We start from the raw sequence: 21,415 nt of genomic DNA on the forward strand, positions 1-21,415 counted from the left end.
AGAGGTCAAACAAGAAACTCAAAAGACGGTGTATTTTTCATGCAGACACAGCCATGGGTTTTGCTAACTGATTTGCAACCCCTAGGCATCAGGAGTTAGGGGTTTTTATTAATTAAAGTTGACTTGCCTCTCAACCCTAGATCAAGGCAAGCAGCTAGAAGAAACCTTTACTCCAGCCTGAATTATCCACCTATTTCTCTGCTGGGACACAGGCAAGTACCAACATACTCCAGCTGCAAAGCAAATGCAGCTGATTGAGATTTTTGTGGTTGGTTGTATTTAATTTCTAGAATTTGTCCCTCCAGGTATTTTTCTATACCATCTTCAAGTGGTGGACGTGGCAGTGTTATGGTTGGACTTGATGATCTTAACGGGCTTTTCCAACCTAAATGATTCTATGCTGCTTCTCCTTCAACCACAAATCTTCCCTGCTTCAACCTGCCACCTACGGTTTCCAAAGGGAAGTGCCTCCAGTTTGAGACTAGCTGTGAACAGTTATCCAGGCTTTGTTCCTACTCTTCCTCTTCTCCTGTTCTCCCAGGGAACATGGGGAAGAGGTGCCTTCATGGCAGATCTTGCTCCTGGCCCCAGAAAACTATAGTATTAGCCTTCAATAGAAGACACGACATGTATTTTCATACACAAAGGGGATTGCTCTGTTGTAAACTAGAAAGTTCAACAGCACAAATACAGAACTGGATTTTCCTCTGGAAATAGTTTTTCTATCTAAATATGAAGAAATAATTTGACATCTATGATGGTACCTACCTTAATTTATCAGACTGAATTAATAAAATAGCCCAAATCCAAACCACAATACCTATGTTCCTTTTGAATTGCTCATTTAAAATTCTAAAATAAATTAGGAACAACTAGCAACCAATCACCAATCATCATAATGAAAAAAATGGTTTAGGAAAAAAGGGCATACATGCTGTAATTAGAAAAAATAGTAAGTGCAGTTTATACACAATGCAAAGCTATCAAATGCACCTCCTTCCCTTGGCATAAAACAAACTTTTTTTGAAGTTATGGATAGAAAGTATCTGTTTGTAAGACACTGAAACCAAGTTCACTGACACTTCAAAAGCTATCAAAATTCAGCAGCTATTAAGCAACAGGAATCAGGTTAGCATCCATGGGGAAAAAAAAAAAAAGTATGATATTCCATGAAGTTATGTCCAAGCTATGAATGCTTTTGCTGCAAGTTATCAAATAAGATTACATTCATCATTTATTCTGGAACATTCAAATATTCAAACCTGTTCAGGAACAAATACAGACATAAATTATTTTTGCAAACATTCTCGCCAAAAATGGTTTCATGTATTCACATAATATCAGCAAGGAACTCTTAATTTCTGATTTTTAATTTTGTGATCCCCTATGTCTGAAAAATTATATTAGCAATATGTTGACGTACTCGTATTTATGACAGCCTAAAGTGTTAATATAAAATTTCAATACTGAAACATTATTTCAAAATCAAAGAGTTTAATGCCACTCCTTTCTACAGGATCATGACATCCCATGTATGAGAGCAGTTAACCTTAGAAGAGAATGTGACTGAAGCCAAAGGAATTATTCATGTGAGAAAAATTACTATAGATGTCTTCGAGTGAATCTAGGTTTTAATCTCGTTGTTCATTATTTCACTATAGCTAATGTTTAAGCATTTACATTACTCATTTAGCTGTTTTAAACATTAGTCAAATTGAAACAGTAGAGTAGCACAATCAGCAACTTCTGAAAGACAAAGGAACTTAAGAAACCAATTGAAAGTAGTTCCTCTGTTCCATATTAGTACTTTTTAGACAAGCGCTACAAGAAAAAGATTAGTGTGGACTACAGACAGACTGTGGATGAGAATTTAGGCTAGAAGATGGGAAAACCCACCCGTCACAGCTGCGCCGACCAATTCTGGCTGTGGAAGATGCTCCAGAAAGATGTGAATGTTCCTACACCAACCAAGAAAGCTGCTGAAAGCTGCTATCTCTGCTACAGTGAGCAACTGGGGGTTTCTGCTTAATACATTGTAAAAAAAAACAGCTGTAAAACCTCCTGCATGCTCGTTCAGTATATACTACAGGAGTGCGACTCTTTCATCATTTGAACAGCAGCAATGTTTTTAAGACTTCAGAACAAGGCAGGCCGATTATTTTTGTTCTTACTCCCTCCCTAGGGCAAAGATAAGATGCACTTATCTGAGCATTTTGTACCTTAACATTAGATTTCCAAAAAATGCCACAGAAATCAGTGCTTAGTAAAAAGATGCAAAATAATTATCACTTAGTTTAACAGCATTCAAAACCGTGAGATTATGTCCTGCATTAAGGACGTATTAACATCTCTAGCCTTTATCATGGAAAGTCACTCCTCACAGTCCTTAAATAAATTTTACTGCTTCAGGACCATCAAAACAATGCCCCTTATTCACAGACTTCTACTTTTAAACGCAGGGAGGGATGGCCGAGCCGCTGCCAGGCAGGAAAGCAATCTGCTGCCCTCAGCGGCCTCCAGCCTCCCGGTGTAACAAGCTGACGAGGCTGGGAGACAAACCAGCAATTATCAAAGGTGGGATGAAGTGTACCCACACCAAGCAGCGCCTGGTAACAAGACACCACTAGCTAGGAGCTCCCAGACCACTTCGGCAGCCTGAAGAACCAATGCGATTTATTGCTGGATTTAAAAGCAGAGCATTGAGCAAGACTAGGGTTATCTATCTGCATCTGACAGAGGACAAGTGACAGGAAGATGAAAACCTCCCCCTCCTGTCAACAGGAACCGGGGGACACAGAAACGACTAAAGGAAAATAAATCTTATGCAGCCTAGTCAATGAATTTCATTAATTTTATCAGTGAGAAGATAAGAAGGCAACTCGAGTGCAGTTTATAGCACCTATATGAAGATAAAACAGCAGAAGAGGGTGCTGCAGCTTTAGTAAAAAAAGTACAGGCTGGAAACAGGGCTTAACACAGATAGTGTTTGTGCACATTTCAGGCTCAGCTTTTGATACGAATCACAATGCTAACCATTCTCCATCAGCCTGCAGCTCGCCAACAGCTTCCCGCACCGGGAGAAACAGCATGAAACTGCATCCGCTGTGCGCAAAAAGCCAGGAGGCACAAACTAAACTGGGGAAACAAAACCCATGGATCGCACGCGTGCACCACAAGCCAGGGCACCCAACAGCAGCAGCGAGTACTCTGCCATCCCAGCGATCACTCTCCTCAAGCAGACGGGTTGTGGTCACTGCTGGTGTATGCTTTTTTTTTTTTTTTTTTTTTTTAAATAAACATCATGCATTTAACGTTGGGAGGGTTTCAGAGCTCTTTAATCCTTTGGCTTTAACTTGCACATTACAGGAACTCCATGCACAGGGTAGTTAAAAGACTGTAGAGGAAACCCAATCACACTGGTTTTCCCAAACAAAGGACTGGGGCATGATTAGCTGGAAATCACACTTCCGTGTCAGTTGTTTCCTCGCTGCTTCCCTATTTATGTGTATGTTCCCATTTTGTGCTCTAGGCAGAGCTGGAGACTGCAGGAGAGCGATGCAGAGGCAGGAGGGGGGCTGACCTCCAAGGGAGTTGGGAAGGGGAAGAGTTGCCAAAGGCTGCACCGAGCCATAACTTTTATCCTTCTCTTACACATGGGATCGCTCACACACCAGCACACACTGCTCTTCCCTGCTGTCCCACTCTGGCTGCAGCTGATTTCACAGCCCAACCCTGGGGCTGGACCATGAGCAAGGACTCTGACCTACCCACAAGCACCCGGTGGCCCTTGCCATGCCGCCCAAGGCAAGAAAAGTGGGATCACATGAACTGCCTCAATGCAGCAGGGAGCCAAAAAACCAACGCCTGCATCTTAAATTGAGTTTTCTTCCCCGCAGAGGCCTGCTCTCAGGCCGTTGCAGCACACAGAGAGAACGCACAGCAGCAGCCTTGGCAGGCTGAACTCGGAGCACCCACGTTTGTAACTCAAGTCTCGCCGACAGTCTGCATTTCCATGGTGGCAGCTTCCAGGATTTTTATGTGTGTGTCTCATCACTGCAATGTTTCTGGAAGAACCAGCTGCTGGACTTCTAAGAATATGAAAGTGTTACCTTTCACTTCCAAAATCACATTTCTGCTTTTCCCCCCACTACAAATACAAGCAGATTTGAAGAACTTCAAGCTAACTTTTGAGAGGGCTCGACTCCCAGTCAGTCTTCTGAGTTTCTGGAAGCCTTCCTTGGGACCTGGCAGTTGCAGCTGGCTCTCAGGGATCTTTTCAACACAAGACTGACTCAAGCTGTCCCTTCCAGAGTAGTTGTTTGTATTATTCAACATTAAATATCTGTATGTTAAAAAAAACAAAACAAAACAAAACAAAAAAATAAACAAAAAAAAAACACCACCAACCACACTTATGGTGTAAAATCTGACTTCCATCACTACTCTGGTGTGTGGGCAGAGTGTTTGTCACCACAGAGCATTAGACATTTTACAGCCACGTTGTGCAGAACGTTGTACTTACCACCTTCTTACTCAAGAAATTGTAATACAACCCTGAGTTTGACAAGCCCAGAAAGGGAAACATCCAGTAGAGTTTGCATAGGGCAGGAGGAGAGTAAGAGAGAGGGAGGATGCTGGCATGACCTAGGCACAGGCCAGGATGGCATGTCCAGAACAGATCCTTGGCTTGCATCACCTGCATCCAGAAAAAAGTTTGAGAAGTCTTGTATGTGGTGATTCTTGAGCAGAAACCACAGCCGAGGGCAGCTGGACCAAAACTTGTGAGTGTATCAAGACAGTGACTTGAGACTACAGAAAACAATTTTGATGCGTTACCCCCACAGGCTGAGCTGTCAGTGGGTAACTCATTTTCTTTAGTCTTTTTGCACTGAGATAAAATTTGATAAATATCTTTTCAGATAATATAATATCTCTTGCTGAGTATGAAAAGTTGCTCCTGATAGCCAAAGGAAATGAGACTAATGAGAGCAGAAATACTTATGCCCACTTTATTTACTGAATTATACAAAGTGGCCCCACAGATCTAGCAAGACAATCTGAAACCGCATGTATTTAAGAGAGGGAGAATTAATTAGTCAGTGCTGAAAGTTCCAGATACAGAGCAAATTTTTTCTTCGCTTTTCTGTGCTCCATTAAAAAAAATTTTAAATACCAGGGCTGAAAAAAATTGGTTAAAGGACTGTAATCTGGAATAGGAGCACAGATGTTCGAAATGCAGCAAGCTGAAATAATTCACTTTACTAGTCCATATGAAATACAAAATGCTTCTCCTGACTTATACCCCAAACCCCACCTCGCCCTGTGTTTGTGGGCTGCTGAGCCGATGTCCTGTGCTGCATGGCTTCCCGGAGCACAGGGATTCCCCTACTACTTGTGCTTTTTTCCAGGAGCATCCCAACTGGCTCAGCTTTACCCAGCTGCGATGCCTGCTACAGCTACGCACCAGGTGCTTCCCCAGGTCTGGAGCTGCTGCAGCTCTCGGCGGGCACTCACCAAGTTGGCAGATGTGGTGATACAGTGCCCTTAACCATCGGGCTGTGCCTTTCCCCCACCCCCGGTGGAGCAAAGGCTGGCTCATAGTTCAAACTACCGAGGTTCAGGACAACCTAACAAAAACAGAGGGAAACAAAATACAGCGTTTAAGATTGAACGCAGAGCTCAGCGCATGCTGAAGTTTATGGCTAGCAGATATTGTGTCGACAGTGTTCAGCAGAAAACCCTAAATACAGGATCCAGATGACCCCAAAAATCAAAACAACCAAACAGCAGAGCATGCAGGTAAGTATTCCTCCACGAGAGCTTGGTGATTTGCTTCTCCAAAATACAAGTCTCTTATAACCTCACAGGAACTTTGTGGCTGACTGTCCCCTTGATTATCAAGTCAGAGAGGTGGTATTTTCACTAAATACCACAGGTCACAGCAAATGCCATTTTCCACTGTAAATTGGTTCCTAGCTAGCTGATCTCTTGGCTCTTATGGCAAAAGCTGTCCCCTTACATTTTTTTGGGGGGGTGGGAGGTGGGTGGGAGGGGTGGGGTTGTGGGGAGTGGTGGGGGGTGGTGGTGGTTTCTCCACCCTTTGTTTGTCCTCCACCATTTATAGACCTTTCCAAATTCATTAGTTTTCCTTGAAAGCAGGGAGTTAGAATTACTTAAATGGTGTTTGCTCACAAAACTACACTACAGTAACAGGTATTAGTAGTCATGTTAGAAAAAAGGGGTGAAGAAATTTTCGTCCTAAAAAAGGTGACAAAAATATAAGTGACATGGTTTTTTACTCCATGAGTTAATCAAATTTAAGTCTTTATAATGGGTGAGAAAAATGGTATTTCAGTTACACATATCGAGCTTCAGATGAGCATAATTGCAACATTTTAGTGGGGCTTCTTTGTTGTTTCCACATTGGTTCCTCAACTTTAGTATTTCCGTGCTTACTTTCATCTGTGCTGCTGTCAATATCTGTATTCCCTAGCTGGTGTAAAGTCTATACTGCTGCCACTGGTGTTTGCTGTGATGGGACCTCATTTTGAACCCACAAAAGTGTTTTGCTGATTCACAAGCAAGGCAGCCTCCTAACTGTGATAAATGGGGAAACCGGAGAAATATTTATGGTAGAAGATGCAAACATTGTTTTTAGAAGAAAAACCGCACTTTGAATGGGAATTAATTCCTCTATATATTAGTTGAGCCAACTGTTGAGTAAGGTTGGCAAAAAAGAAAGCCTTGTTGAGCAACAGCAGAAGGAGAAGCTTCAGAGAGGACCACACACCCCATGAGAGCCCAGCAGTCAGACTGGGTATTGTCATTTTCTAGAGATCTCGAGCGCATCAGTGAAACATTGGTTAGAAGCAGGAGTACTGACCTCACCTAGACTTTCAAATGGCTATTGCCAGTGTCCCCCTCAAGAAAGTGCACATCCTCAGTCAGATGGGGAAGCGACATAGTTGGAGTTGATACCACTCGTAGCAATAAAAATAAATCCATATGGTATTTGATAGAACACCATAATAATCAACTAGTTTTGCAGAGACGATGGAGACTTTCAGAATGAGAGGGCTTGAAAAAAGAGGGGATGGGGTTCTGCCAGAGGGGACATTTTGTTAGGGAAAATTTACCAATACAAGAGAATTATTTATATCGGGAATTTATCATTGCATGAAGCATGGCAAAATTGCATACAGGAGCTTGCCCACCTTTGTCATCTCTTGTGAATCGGTATCATTTCAAAGCAGAAGGCAAATAGGGAAGGACTACAGGGCAATGTGTGGCACAGAGAGTTCAAAGGAAGTCTCCCAAGAGCTGCTCAGTCTAAGAGAACAAATCAAAGTATGACTGTGCCAAATACAGGAGGGAGAGGGCAAAAGGGAAGCAATTATCTGTCCCGGAAGGGAGCGCTATACAGAACCAAATGAGGCTTTTTATATGAAGGCAAGAAATAATTGATGCTTTTCAAGCAGAATGGATACACGCTGCAGATGGCGGCAGAGCAAGGACTACACTGCATTAACCAGGAGCACCTTCATTTTTCTACAGCCTTTCAGAAAGCATTTCCAGGTGGCCCCGGGAGGAGGAGAGAGATGCCACCATCCCATGCGTGCGGCGGGAGGGCAGCAGCTGAGCGGCACCCAGCCTCCGGCCAGCCCCAAGCCCCCGCGGAAGGAAGGGTGGAAAAGCTAAGGGAAGCCAGCCCTCACCTGGGGCACCAGGGACACCTCCCTGTGATTTTGCTGGAAACCAGAGATGCATCTCTTTTTACCCCTGCTTGGTTGCAGTTCCACTCCAGCCAAAAGCACACTACTGGTGTGCCATCCAAGCTGCCTGCTGTGGTACAGGATGCTGCTACTGCCATTCCTCCCCGCCTCACGGGGCACGTGTATACCCATGCCATATCCCTCCTCCATCTCTGCCACTTCCCACACACACACCAACACACACATAAGGGCTAATGATCACCCCACCACAGGTCCCGAAGAATTAAAGAACAACAAGAGGTTAAGAGAGGGGCAAGCACTGCTTCTGTACAGCCTATGCTACATCTGCTCCTGCAACAGGGTGGAAATTCCCCATTCCGCTGGCACACTGACACATGGGAGCAAATAACTCAAGACAAAAAATTTGCTTCAGGTTCACTAAAACAGAACTACAGAGTGAAAGAGCCGTTTAATGCAATCAGGAGTACCTAAGCAATTTCGGACACCGTAGCAAGGAGCACATCAGTTCATATGTGAAGAAACCACGTTACTGAGTGGAATTTAGGTTATGCACCTACTTTAGTGACCCCTTACTGTATCTAAGTTATTTTTAGACTGAAATTTTTATGCTGGACAAAGTAATGAACATAGAAAGTTATACATATTCATGTATTTCATATACATGCATTTACTGCACACATTTTCTGTGAAGTAAAGAAGCTATTGATTCAGAAATATAGGGAGCTAGCTGTTCTCGGAAGGATAACCTCAGCAATGTGAACATGTACTAAGTAAGAAACCAAGACTTTAGCTCTGTGAGGTGAAAACCTCCAAAAAGAATGCCAGCAGATCCAAACACTGATCCAAAAGTAATTTATTCAAAACTATCCCACTGCATACACATTAAAGTAGTATTCACTACCAGTGCTGCCAGAATGATGTACACCTGAAGTCCAGCAAACCGTTGGCTCAAAAGGAGTTTGTATGCATTTTAAGTACTGATGAATGCAAAAATACACATTTATACTCACTTTCCTGAACTTCTGCATATCTGAGGGGCTGCTGTTTTCAGATCGCTCAGAAGGCTGTGCTGTTTCCACGTTTCACAGCACAACCACCATACCTCTGTACCAGAGGGACCTATGCAGGGCTCAGAACCATCATCATCAACCCCACCCCAACGCCCTACAGGCAAAGAGCTGGTTATGGGCATAGTTAAGACTTACACAAGATGATGGTTACAGCTCAACAGCAAGAGCAGCAAATACTCCACAGTGGCAGCGCAGTATTCCATTTTAAACAATTCACTCAAGTTTTGTCAGGACAGTCCACTGTCTAGTTGTTCTTCCGGATCTCCTAATCAGAGCAAGCCTGCAGCTAAATGGGCAGTGTTAGTGCCTCCTACCTCTTCCCAGGCAAAGGGACTACCCTGTCCTGATTCATAGGCTTGCTTTATGATTTATGTCCAATTTTGACTGTAGCAAAGTACTGAACCTGGGCAAGCAACCACTCGAAGAAGGCAAGGAAGGTATGCCAGCCAGGGAGCAGCAAGAATACCAAAGTCAAAACATTAGCTAATGCTGAGGATCTATGTTACACCGAAAGCTACCAGGAGAACAATTCATTTCCCTGCATTCTACCACTGCACTATAAAAGCTATGACCTTCAAAATATTGGCTTTTTTTTCCTTAGGATTCAAAGCAGCCTGTTTCATCCAAGCAGTCCTATAGATCAGGTGATACTCTGGCAAGAGAGTAACAGTCAATAGCCATTTTCCTCAACAGAGCTTTTATTGCAAGAATCAAATGTTGTATTTCTAGTCTCTTCCACATTCACTTAAAGCAATGAAGAGCACTATTTAGAAAATGCTCTCACAGCTGTCGGGGAAGCTTGCTTAAGACTGGAAAGCCAACTTTCTTATAAAGTAAACCTCTTGAACAAGTTACTGAGGAAAGAACAGATCGAAAGTAGAGCAAAGGACAACTCTGAACTTGAAGTAGGCTTATGCTGAGCCAGCAAGGGCACCCCTGACGCTGACAGAAGCCGTACACGTTCGTAACAGGGCTGGCAAAACTGTCCTCAGAAGTATCGTGGTTCAGCTTTGACTGAGATCTCACCTGCTGACTGTTACACCAGACTGAACCCTATGTGAAAAGCAGGCAGTTTTGCCTAAGCAAAAGTGCATGTGGAGGCCGAAGGAAATGGGAAATGAACAGTGGAGTTGGGAATAGTGTCTAACAGGGCTGAGTGCTGCAAAAAAGCTAGCCGTCATGATCTGAAATGCAATGATGGGAGAAGTGGGGGCTGAGAAAAACGTATGGAGTTACAGGAACACTAGCTATATTTATTTACGCTATATTATATTTACTCCGTCTCCAGGAAACATGACCACGGCCTAACATTCAAAGTTTGTATTTCTAGTGTGCTGAAGCTCTCAACAGATTGAGGAGCAGCTCCGCTGAAGAAAGCGACCACATCAACTCTGTGCCTTTGGCAAGCTGGGGCGAGCAGCCTACACCCGAAACAAGACGCTGGATCTGCTTCCGTGCGACAGCCCCAAAGCTGGGATCCACGGCAAGGGGCAGGGTGGGCTGAAGCCTCTGTCAGGAGGCGCGACCCCTCACCGGCCCTTCGGCGGGGGATGGCGCAGCCCCCCGCCCCGCTCGGGCCCCGCTCGGCACCACGGAGAGCTCCCGCTCTCCTGCCGTGGGGACGGGGGGGCCACCCGTGTCTGTGGGGCTGCAGGACAAATCCTGCACCCCCCCCACCCCGGCTCAGCGGAGCTTCCGACTCGAGGGGGAGGCGAGCGAAGCTCTTGCCCGAGGAGACTGACAGATGGCAATCACCGCCTTGGTCTGCTCAAGGCGATCAACCCTCCTGAAAGGGAAAATGGAAAGTTCGCCACCAGGCAGTCATTTTACTTTCAAAGCAGGGGAAAAGCGTTTCACAGACTGTATCTAAGGAATTTGTCCACAGAAAAATTACTCTCGACATCACCAAAGAAAACAAGCAGGGACGGCACAATACGACAAGCTATATGCATGAAGAATGATGCTATCTCCCAAAAATATAAATAAATTATCATCTTGGCAATAAATATGAGCCAAAGCTCGAAAGAACTATTTTTTCTTCCAGGCAAGTTCATTCATAGATCTTATTAATAGTGAACCTGGTTCCTTTATGAACTCAGGAGCAGCAGGAGGAAAAGCATATAAGAAGATTACGTTAATACTATATTTAAGCATATGTAAGGACAGTGAATGAAATACTGATTATTCACTCAATTCAAAAAAAAAACAATCACTTACTAAGAATAGCTTTCAGGCGATAAGAGAAACTAGGCTGCACCAGAAAAAAAAAAACAGACAGAGCTACAGTAGTACTCGCTATCCCTCATTATCCGCATTCATCAGTGCTGAGGTCTATGGAAAGCAACTTTGATATAAAAGCATCAACGGGGATAAACTATCCAGAGGCTTTCAGACTAATGCACCCTTTGCACAGACAGGAAGCTTTTCCAACTCATTATCATCATCATGGAAAACAGCAGAGCTGGGTTTAACATAACTTCACAGATTTTTGCAAAGAGGTTCAAAGACACAGAGAAAAAAAAAAAAATATCAGACATCACAGTCTTTACTACTGTGGAAGGACCTGACAGTTCTCATGAAACAGAGGGGAGGCTCAAGCCCCCACCGGTCCGAGCATGTAAGGTAGGTTACGGATTTAAGAGCAGATTTTCTGCCCTTTCTTGAAAGCTCTTTAGTCTGGGAGACTTTGCCCCTTCGCCTGCACTTTCTCAAAAGCACAGGCATAGACATTCCCAGCCAGATCTCCATGCTCTCACTCCAGTCAGCTGCTCTTTTCTGTTTCGCGTTCTTAAGAGCTGCTAACTCAGCGAAGGGTCCCAGTTTAGCTTCTGATTAATCAAAGGCTGAACGCTCATTAGCGACTGAGGCACAATCCAATCACAAACTTACAGGCGGCGGACGTGCCCCAACAGCTCATCTCTGCACTCACCATCCTCCGAAAGGAGCCCGGGCACCCAGTCCCACCTCGCCCCCCCACATGAGCTGAAGCACAGAGGTGGAGACAGGCAGGAGACTGTCAAAAGCACCTTTCCGATGCAAATCAAAATGCCAGCGTCCACGCCCAACACGTGACTGCCAGGATCACCGGTTTAAGCAAAGCATTAATTTCCAACTCCACTTTGTTATCAAAACACAGTATCACACGACATCAAACTGCAGAATACCGCTTGGCCCTGGTAAGCGGCAGGAGATAAAAAGCATCTGTAAAAATACGACTACAAGAATGTCTGTATAATACACATTAAATCCCAGGAAAGCACATCTGCTCTCAGCACTTGAATGATGACTTTGCTGGCTGTAAGACTAACCAAGAGAGGGGCTGCAGCTCTAGAGAAGGCATCAAAGCCAACGCAGCTGAGAAAATGGAAGTGTCATGCCACACGGCTGCTCTGAAAAGCTTAAGGAGGAAACAAAAAAAAAAAAATGGGAACACGTTTTAGCCTAGCTGGAAAAGATGACTCTGGTTTAATATGGAGTATGACCGTAACTCACAGTTGCCTGTGGCTCCATACCTCTGAAACAGCACCCAGACTGCGCAGACTCCACAGGCAACAGGTCCAAGGGGCTGCAAACCTGCATGGAGTCAGCATCCAAAAGGGGACATTCAACCAGCTTAAAAGATTCAGCTACCAAAACTACCAGCATTTAAGTAAGAAAACAATGCTATTTCTCATAAAGATTAAGCAGCTATCATGAAGGAGATCTCTCCCTACGTAAAATCCCTTGCTAATTTCCGTAGTATGGAAAACCCATCAAACACACATGCTACAAAGTTCTTTCCAGGATGTAAGCTTGACTGAGGGCTGTCAGGATTAATAAAAGTGAGTGAGCACCTGACAAAGGAGAAGTTACCTCCTCCTCCTTTGGTCTCCCAGTGGAAGCTACTTGTGTGTGTCAAGAGAGAGCTTTAAAACCTGAGCAGCAGAGGAGGGCTATAAACCCAGTTCCCCCACAAAGCGAGCTTTATTACACGTTTCTCACAAACGAAGCATGGTTCAGCCGTCGGCTTATGTTCATTCTTCTCATTTTTAAGAGACTTAAAGATACCAGTACTGATCCTCTATCTTTTTCTGTGAAAAACATGGCAGGTCTAAGGACAAAAGCAGTGTTGAAACATGTTATCTTAGTCTGGTTTTGATCAGTATACATTTTTTCCTTACTATCATCCTAATAGCATCCAGGGTGGACCACACCAAGGCTCCATCATCCTGAGGGCTATTCTCTTCCCCCAGCAGTTGCTGCAAGAACGGAGCAAGCCTGCAGAGATATTTTCCTTCAATACTCTCCCAGGTCCCTGGTAATTTCTGCTGCACAAATTTCTCGATTTACAGTCCATACCTTGGTGTTTATTGGTATTATCCCCAGCTGGAGTCTTCTGCTAGAGCTGTCCACATTTATTTTCCAGCTAATCTACACATATGCGCAAACTTTATTAATGAAAACGTAGGGCTGATCATGCTTTTGAATTAAAGATCCTACTACGGTCCTACCAGGAGTCATATAAAGACTTCTTCTTATTAAGTACTCAGTACCTGTGCTCAATATTCGAGGTGACAAATAAAAACTCATTTTGATTCAGAATGGGCAAATAAAACAAAGTTTTATAAAATCTGCATCTAAAGAAAGAAGTCAAAGATATTTTTTCCCCTCTAATAGTTTCCTAGCAGACTGTGCCCAAACATTAGGGTATATTTAAGCAAGGAAAAAGGCAGTGAAAGTTTAAACTTAAAGACTCGTTTGCTAATAAAGATGAGGAGCTGAGTAAATCAATCTAAATAAAAATCAACCTCATATTAGACACACTGAACGCTTTCAGCAGAAATCCTTCAGAATGGAAGAGGCAGGTATTAATTATCTCTGTAAATCTCAAAACTTAACCAGATTAAATAGGGAAAAAAAATACTTCTAGTTGAGGCTGCCTCACAATCCCTATGTAAGAACTTCATTTTCACATGCTGCATACGACAAATAAAAGAAACTAATGTTTTCCATACTTGCTTGTTCTCATTTTGATCAAATTTTAAACAGCTCATCTCTTCCCAGAGCTGATATGACAATATTAATAGCAGAAAGGAGGAGGGAGAGCCATTGGGAAATTAAGAGTGCTTGCGCACGTAGAGTTTGGAACAATGATAAATTGGCATCAGAATAGTCCTCAAGCCTAATATTACCAAAGGCCTATCACAAAATTGTTTATGCGACTTAAAGTATTAAAGTAACAAAAGCAACAGACAGCAAGGTACAACCTGACATGCAATGCCAAACTCATCACCAAACAAGGAAGATTTCTACTTTCCTTTAAATTCAACATACAGTATATTTCTCCCATGTTTTCTTCAAATGAGAATACTCAGGATACTCGGCATCTTACCTGCAAGACTCGAGATACAGGTCCAAGAGCTCCATTCTGTTAGAATCTCTTTAAACTAAAGAATAAATAAATAAAAAAAAAAAAAAGTAAACTTCCTGTTTCAGTATGCCTCACAAAGGAAAAGCCTCAGAAACCAAAATGGAAGAGAACATCAGTTTAAATATCTTAAATTTGTACTGGTTCAAACAGGAAAAAGTCACCACTCTTTAAAACCCCGAGCAGACCTTCCTTTAGCATCTTTGCCAAAAGCACTCTGTGCAGAAAAATCCTGACCAAGTGGTTACGTGGTACCTATAAAAGGACATTTTCCTGGACAACTGCAAAAGCCTTTACAGTGAAATTTTAAATCTTCACTCGTCTCCCTCCCCCTTCAGCCCCAAGGGGCAGGGTGAAGGACAGTACCCAAAACCTTTTGTTTTCTTCTATCACCTATGACAATGCAATATTCCTTGTCAGATCTCTCCTCACCGCTTTCAGAAAGGAAAATAAGAATTTTAAGGAAACAGCTTCTACTGGAACTACTTACGAAACTTGATTTCCTGTTTGTCTCCCTACCATGAAGATCCTCTGATGTCTAATAATATATTTGCACTCAGCCAACAGCTTTTCTCCCAGCAGAGCACTAACCTGAGCATTTCCTCCATGCAGATTCCTGTCTTCACACAATTCCTTGGCACTCATCCGTGACATCTCTACCCTCTCGTCAAATCTGATGGACTTTTCAATGTGTTGACCCATTTCATTCGGCGGCACTGACAGTGTGATGTTTATGCAATGGGAAACTGAGCTCAGGAACATAGAGGGGTGGCAGGAGTTCCCGATAAAAGCATTTGTTCATGAGGCAATCCTGACTTAAAAGCATGGACAGCACCCTCATTTTGAGAGACAGAAACACGAAGAGATCTAACCCTACAGCATCAAGGAAGAAGTTTCTCCCCAGGGAAAACAAATCACCATGCCTCTTCAAGCACATAAGTAAAAAAAAAAAAAAAATTAAAATTAAATTAAAAAAACAACACATCCCACAAAGACATAAAACCATAACACCGTCCTATCAAGTATAAAGGAAAGAAGCTTCTGGCCTCTGAGCTCCCTGGCACTTCCACAGATGCCTGGTACCGCACAGAAAAGCTCAGTAGCAACCAACTTCCCCAACACACACACAATTACCGAAAGCAGCCCGACATTCCCAGACCCCTCTAACCAGCAGACACCCACCGAGGACACTTCTGTGAGCAGGTTATTCCCTGGCGCTGTTGGCAGCGTGCTGGCGGTGCATCCGAGGGGACAGCACTGAGTCACAGCCCCTGGCAGCCAGCACTGACTCAGCCCCACACTCCCCGCTGGCACCGGGGGGCTCAGGGTAACCCAGAGCGGCAGCTTCTGTGGGGGAGACGAATTCCCTTCGCACGGGGACGGACGAACGCTGCGGCTGACCCAGAGGCAGAGAACGTAAAAAGATCCCAATTCCCTTTGCAACCAGATATCCTTGAGAGGACGGCTGTCTGAAGCATCACTCCGAGACAAGCTCGGCTCCCAGAGTAATATCAGTTACGTGCGTTTCTTCTTTTCTTTTTATTTATTATTTTTCAAATGCACAGATGCGCTGCTGCTTTGCTCAGCTACAGACCCTGATACTCACAGCTGGCTCCTGCCAGCTCCCAGAGCCTGCTGATGGCTTCTTCAAGGAATCAACTTGCAAAACCAAATATTTCTCGTACCTACCATACAAAAAACATTCCCTAAAAAGATTGAAAAAAAAATGCACTCTGTTGTTAAATGGTAGGGAAGAGCAAAACACAGACACATTGTATGCAAACAGGAAAGAAACTGGCTTTAAAATGTCATTTCATTTGCTTACATAATCAATTCACCAAGATTTAGGGGTTTTTTGGTCATGCAACACTTCTACTATAAAGGTATTTCCTTTTAAACCAAGGTACATAAATAACACCTTCTACTGATAAATACAGGACAAAACCACAGTTTTAATCTTTGGTACTTAAACTTAAACTGAAATCCATAGTATGGCAGCCGGATGGCCTGACTTTCAAAGGTGCCAAGCACTTACCGGCTTCAGAAGTTGCAGAAACAGCAAGTGCTATGCATCTCTTCATCAGACCACGTCCTTAAACGTTCAAGCAAAGATCCTCACCTAACGTGTCAGGGTCCCGCGCCCACTGAACTGACTTCAAACGCAAGAGGCGTCAACCTGACCAGCCACGCTCACTGCCAGCACCCAGGGACAGCCTGTTTCAGCCTTGCCTAAAACCACCCTGGCACAGAGAAGCACTAACATAGTCATTCAGCCCCTGCGGCCAGAGAAACCCTCTCCTCACCGGAGGCACACCCACCACTGCCATCCCCAAAACTTCCTCAGGTCACAGATGTCATCCCCAAAGCACCAATGACGAGTCGCTTACAGGGCAGGTTGTATTCCTGGTCTGTCCCACGGCTCTCCCACACGAGTGTTTAACAGGAACCCCTCATTCCCATGCAGGATCTCTGACCAGGTGACTGCGAACAACCAAAGGCACTGGTGTGGGGTATGCTGAGCACAGAGATGAGTTTGCTGGAGAGCAGCAGAGCCTGACCTGGTTGCAGTCCCAAACTGCGACGATGTGCTGTCTGAGCTAATAAGTCCCCCCACTTAGAAGGTTTTACTTACTTAAATCAAAACATGGTGGCTTTTAAAAGTTAAAAAAAGTCCCATTTGCATATAATAAACAAGATAAAAGTACTCAAGAAGACTTAGGTGCTTATAGCAAGCAATAGGCCTGCCGCTGAAGGCTTAGGGCACCGCATTTCCATTCCCAAACCACACTCAGCCCACAGAGGGGCACTAAGCTTTCATCAGAGCAGATAAATCTGAATATGCTAGGGGCAAATATAAAAATGGCCTGAGGTCTGCGAGCACAGTATGAGCAAAGCTATGAGACCTCTCCTGTGCCAAACACTAGGCACAATGTCCTCTACAGTACCTTCTCAGAAAACGAATCTTCATAAAAGAAATTTTCCTCCTGCTGAAAGAGCTGGGCTGCTCTCCCTTGAGCTGAGGAGTCAGTGCTTTCACACACACGGCACACCAGAGAACCCTCGGCCAGCACGCTGCCTGATGAAAAGAAACTTTATAAAGCATGTGTGCATGAGGGGATAGGGCCACAGCTCATCCATTACACCCCGATAAGCCATACGGCAAAACGTGAGAAAGCTCATCGCGCAATCCTTTAATTACTGAAAGCCAGAACTGCACCTTCATGCAGCTGTGCCTCAGCAAACTTGGGGAAGGCATCCCGGGAGGCCGCGCTTGCAAAGCCGAGCGCTGTGACAAAGCGTGCGGGGCAAGCACAGCGGTGCAGGCAGTGGGACCACGGTCACACCCGAGCTGCTCTCTCCTCATCGCACGAAAACCGTGGGCTCACCAGCACAGACAGACACCTGCCGATGGAGCTCTGCGCTGAAGGAACTGAGGACGGTCCCTCAAAGCAGCAGTGGTGCACAGTCACCTGTCCAAGCTAACTGCTGGCCGCATTTCTGTGAACATGGCAGCGTGCAGAGCATGAATTTCACAGAAAAGACAGGTCTGCTCAACCTTGGGCTGTCAGAGAAGCGTTGGGAAGCTTTCTGTCCTCTGGTGCCAGCCCCAAATGGCGAGGGTTACTGAGCTTTTCCTCTGATCGTTGCACAACTACACGCCGTAAGGGCCAAGAACCACATTATTTGTTACAGAAAAAAAAAAAAGTTAAACAGACAGAGAATTTGGCAAAACCCCACAGAGCATCTATGTTGGACATCCTAAAAGCAACAACAGCCATTCAAGACATGACTGTTTATACTACAAGACTCATTACACAGGAGGCCTGCCTATTTTTAGAGGTAGATATCACTACAGTTGAGTGCTAGATAGACCTAAACAATTATTTTAAAAGGGTGTTCCATCACTAATTATTCTAAACATCTTCTGCACTCTGTAGGTTGGCTTACTGCCGCTCTCCAGTGCTCAGAAAACGATGCTACGACTTCACTTGCGTGATGCTCAAACAGTGGTGACAGATAACTCACAGAGCAAGCGGCGTGTCCATACGAGTCCAACAGCCAGGGCGAGCTCGTCACTGCTTGTGCACGCCAAAAAAAAAAAAAAAATAAAAAGACCATAATCTTTTTGTTTATGATACAGAAAACAGGAAGTTTTACTTTGCCAATGAAAAATATTCCGCAAGGAATGAATGTGCTACAAACAGTGGTGAACACCCTTGAGCAGCAGCACCACACTCAGAGCCCCAGGACTCAAATGTGATACCGAGCAATGTAGAAATAGGAACCATGGTTTGCTGCTGCTTGGAAGAACCGACTGGAGATGGAGAAAAAAACAACCAAACAAAACAAAACACCAGAGGTTAAGCTTCTGCATGCAGATGTACATGCCTGAACTAAGTAAAAGCCCAGGCCTATCATGTTTCTAAGGACTAGCCCGGCTGCTGTTGGCTGTACCACTCGTGGATCTATTTTGTGGTTTCACCAGACTGAGCCCAGAGTCCCGACGGCTTCTCAGGCTCCTCTCCAGCCCAGGGCCACCAGCACTCCCTCGCCCTCGGCTCTGGGAGATGCCGGGCAGAAAGCAGGGCTGGATCAGTCCAGCAGCCCCCCCCTCGGCCACGGGCCAGCCAGGCACCCTCGGGGGGGGAACCCCAAGGGGTGCCTCAATTTCCCGAAATGCACGTGAACGTTATTATAAGCAAACCAGCCTTTTTACACGAGAAACAGATATTGTGACCGCAGTTTTGTTCCAGCGTAGCCCAAACCCCAGCCAAACCCAGGAGGAACCACAAAACCCAAACCCACCGGGGGGCCAAAGCAACCAAATGGCACGTTAAAATAAATAAATAAGTGGATAAAAAAAGGGTTTCTCGGGTATTTTAAGGAGCCGAGGGAGAGAAACGCTGCGAGGGGAACCCGCGTTTCACGCCCCAGCTCCTCTCGCAAGGACGTGCCCGCCTTCCCCGCTGCAGCGGGCGGGCAGCGGGGCCGGGGGGGGGTCCGGCCCCGGAGGGGACAGGCCGGCCCCGACTGGCCGGGGGAACGGGAGGGGGAGGGCGGCCCGGGGCCAAACTTCCCGCCGCGCCGCCAACCCCCTCAAAATGGCTTCGCCGCGGCCCCTGGCCGGGTGAGCCCGCCCCGCCGCCGGGCACGGCCGGGCCCCGCGCCGCACTGCGCCCCGCCACGCCGGCGGCCGGTACCCCCCGCCCCGCCGCAACAGGTGCGGGCCGGCCGGCTCCGCCACCACCGGCACCGGCACCGGCACCTGCCGCCGCGTCAGGACCTGGACAGGTCCCGCGGGGCGCTCCCGCCGCCGCCCCCCTGAGCCTCGCCTCGCCTCGCCTCGCCTCGCCTCACCTCTCCCGGCGCCGCGCCGCTGCCCGGGCCCCGCCGCCGCCGCCGCCGCCGCCGCTCCGCCATGCGCAGCCCCGGCCGGGCCGAGCCGAGCGGCGGCCCCCGCTCGCGCCGCCGCCGCCGCCACCGGCTGCCGTGCGCGCCTGCGCGCGACCGGGACAGCCGGCCGCGCGCGAGCCCCGCGCGTGGGGCGGGGCCCGGGGTGTGTCGGGGGGGGTGGTGAGGAGGGAGCGGCGTCAATTCCCATTGGCGGGTCCCGGGAGGGGCGGGGCGTGGTGCCGGCGCTGATTGGACCAGGGAGGCGAGGGGCGGGGGCAAGAGGCGGTGAGAGGGGCGGGGGGGGCGCTGCGGCGCCGGGCTGGGGGCGTGGCCTGTGGGCTGGGGGGCGTGGCTTGATGCGGGGGGCGTGGCAGGAGGCGTGGCAGGGCCAGGCGCGCAGCTTAGGCCTAGGCGCGGGTTTAGGCCTGAGGCAGCCTCTAGTTTAGCCCGGTGCACCTCTGCCTGCTCCCCAGCACATCCCTGCCCTCACCGCCGCTCCCCACAGCCCCCACTCCACCGGCCCCCCAGCTGACAGGCAGCCCTGTGCCAGCCTAACAGGGCTAAGCCAGGCCAGCTGCCCCCAGGCCGAGCCTTGAGCCAGGCCTGAAGCGAGTGGGTGGCAGCAGGGCGGCACGGCTGGCTCCGGCTCCCTGGGGTGCGCTGGGCTGGGCACCTACATCACCCTGTGCGACTGGTGCTGGGACCGGTGCCCCCGCAGGGGACGGCTCCTTGGCCAGGCCAGGGCCACCCGGCCCCCAGCCCGCGGGGATGAACCAGAGTCCCACTGAGCGCACGGGGACGGCTGCAGGCAAGACGCCTGCGATGAATGCTTCAAGGAAAGCAGAGGCCGAAAGGTGGTTTAAGCTGTTAAAGTGCCTCCAGCACACAGAGAAGGACTCTGCAGCATTAGAACAGCCCTACGGGGACGGTATGTGATGCACGTGGTGTCTTGCTTGCAGCAGCGCCTGTAGTTGAGGTCACCCAGATGCCACTCAGAGACCCGCCAAGACATTCATCATCACCAGGAGCATGTAAGCTGCTGAGGAGCTTCTCGCCCTTTGACTTCGTTTGCCTTTTAGACCCAAACGTCTTCATTTTATTTTTCAACAGAGTCCCTTTTTGTCAAGAGGTGCAGAAATGCCTTCAAAAGAGGAATTAAAAACCCCAGGGACTTGCAACTGCTCTGGGAAGCCAGCAGGGCCCAAGGACTAAGCCTCTGAATTTCCAAGATCATCTCAGATGTGATGTCCGCATCCGAGTGGATCCCACCATGCCAAGATGAGAAGGCCAAAGTGTTTTCCAGCACACAGTGAGTGATCTCTGCTCAAACACCAGCAGCAAAGTTCATCGGTGCTTCTACTGTGTCTGTCTCATGGCTTGTTACATAAATTATGTCTTCAACTTCTTGCAGAACAGGAGATCCAAAAAGGTTTAAATAATTACTTTAAAAGCTGGCTCCCACATGGTCTGTGGTCACTTGGGGAGCCTGTTTCTGAGCGGTGACTTGCATTTTGCTTTTGACATCTGCAGGTCTCAAACCACGCTCAACCTGTGGGATGCAGTGGGACACAGCAGGATACAGTGCTGGCCTTGCTCTTCCCAGCTTTCTTGGTTTTTCAGGCTTGCAGCCTAGTATCACTCCTCTCCTCTGTTCTTCAGAGCACTTTAGCATGTCCCAAAATCTCATTCCCAGCCACAGCTGACCACAGACATCAACTGGTCGAGCAGAAATCTTACTTTCCCAGCTTTTTCTTCCTTTGAGGTTACCGAATGAACACAAAAAGTTATTAAATAAGCCATCAGCTTATTTA

General features: G+C 46.8%; 1 protein-coding gene across 6 annotated transcripts in view; it reads right to left on the reverse strand.

Annotated features, from left to right (window-relative positions):
- The window catches only part of ADARB1 (adenosine deaminase RNA specific B1), an 85,554-nt gene extending 65,937 nt beyond the window's left edge, over nt 1-19,617 (reverse strand). For 2 of the 6 annotated variants that reach the window (XM_033005768.2, XM_033005767.2), the window contains exon 1: nt 14,175-14,229. The gene's annotated coding sequence lies outside the window, so the exon portion shown is untranslated. Of the gene's footprint in view, nt 1-14,174; nt 14,230-16,245; nt 16,298-17,155; nt 17,210-19,568 lie in introns of those variants that run through there. The other 4 variants (XM_042783861.1, XM_042783860.1, XM_033005766.2 and 1 more) reach the window with 4 other exon arrangements.
- Nucleotides 19,618-21,415: the final 1,798 nt, after the last annotated feature.

The sequence above is a fragment of the Tyto alba genome, unplaced genomic scaffold (assembly GCF_018691265.1).
Source record: "Tyto alba isolate M040663 unplaced genomic scaffold, T.alba_DEE_v4.0 Super-Scaffold_7, whole genome shotgun sequence".
NCBI classification, from domain to species: Eukaryota; Metazoa; Chordata; class Aves; order Strigiformes; family Tytonidae; genus Tyto; species Tyto alba.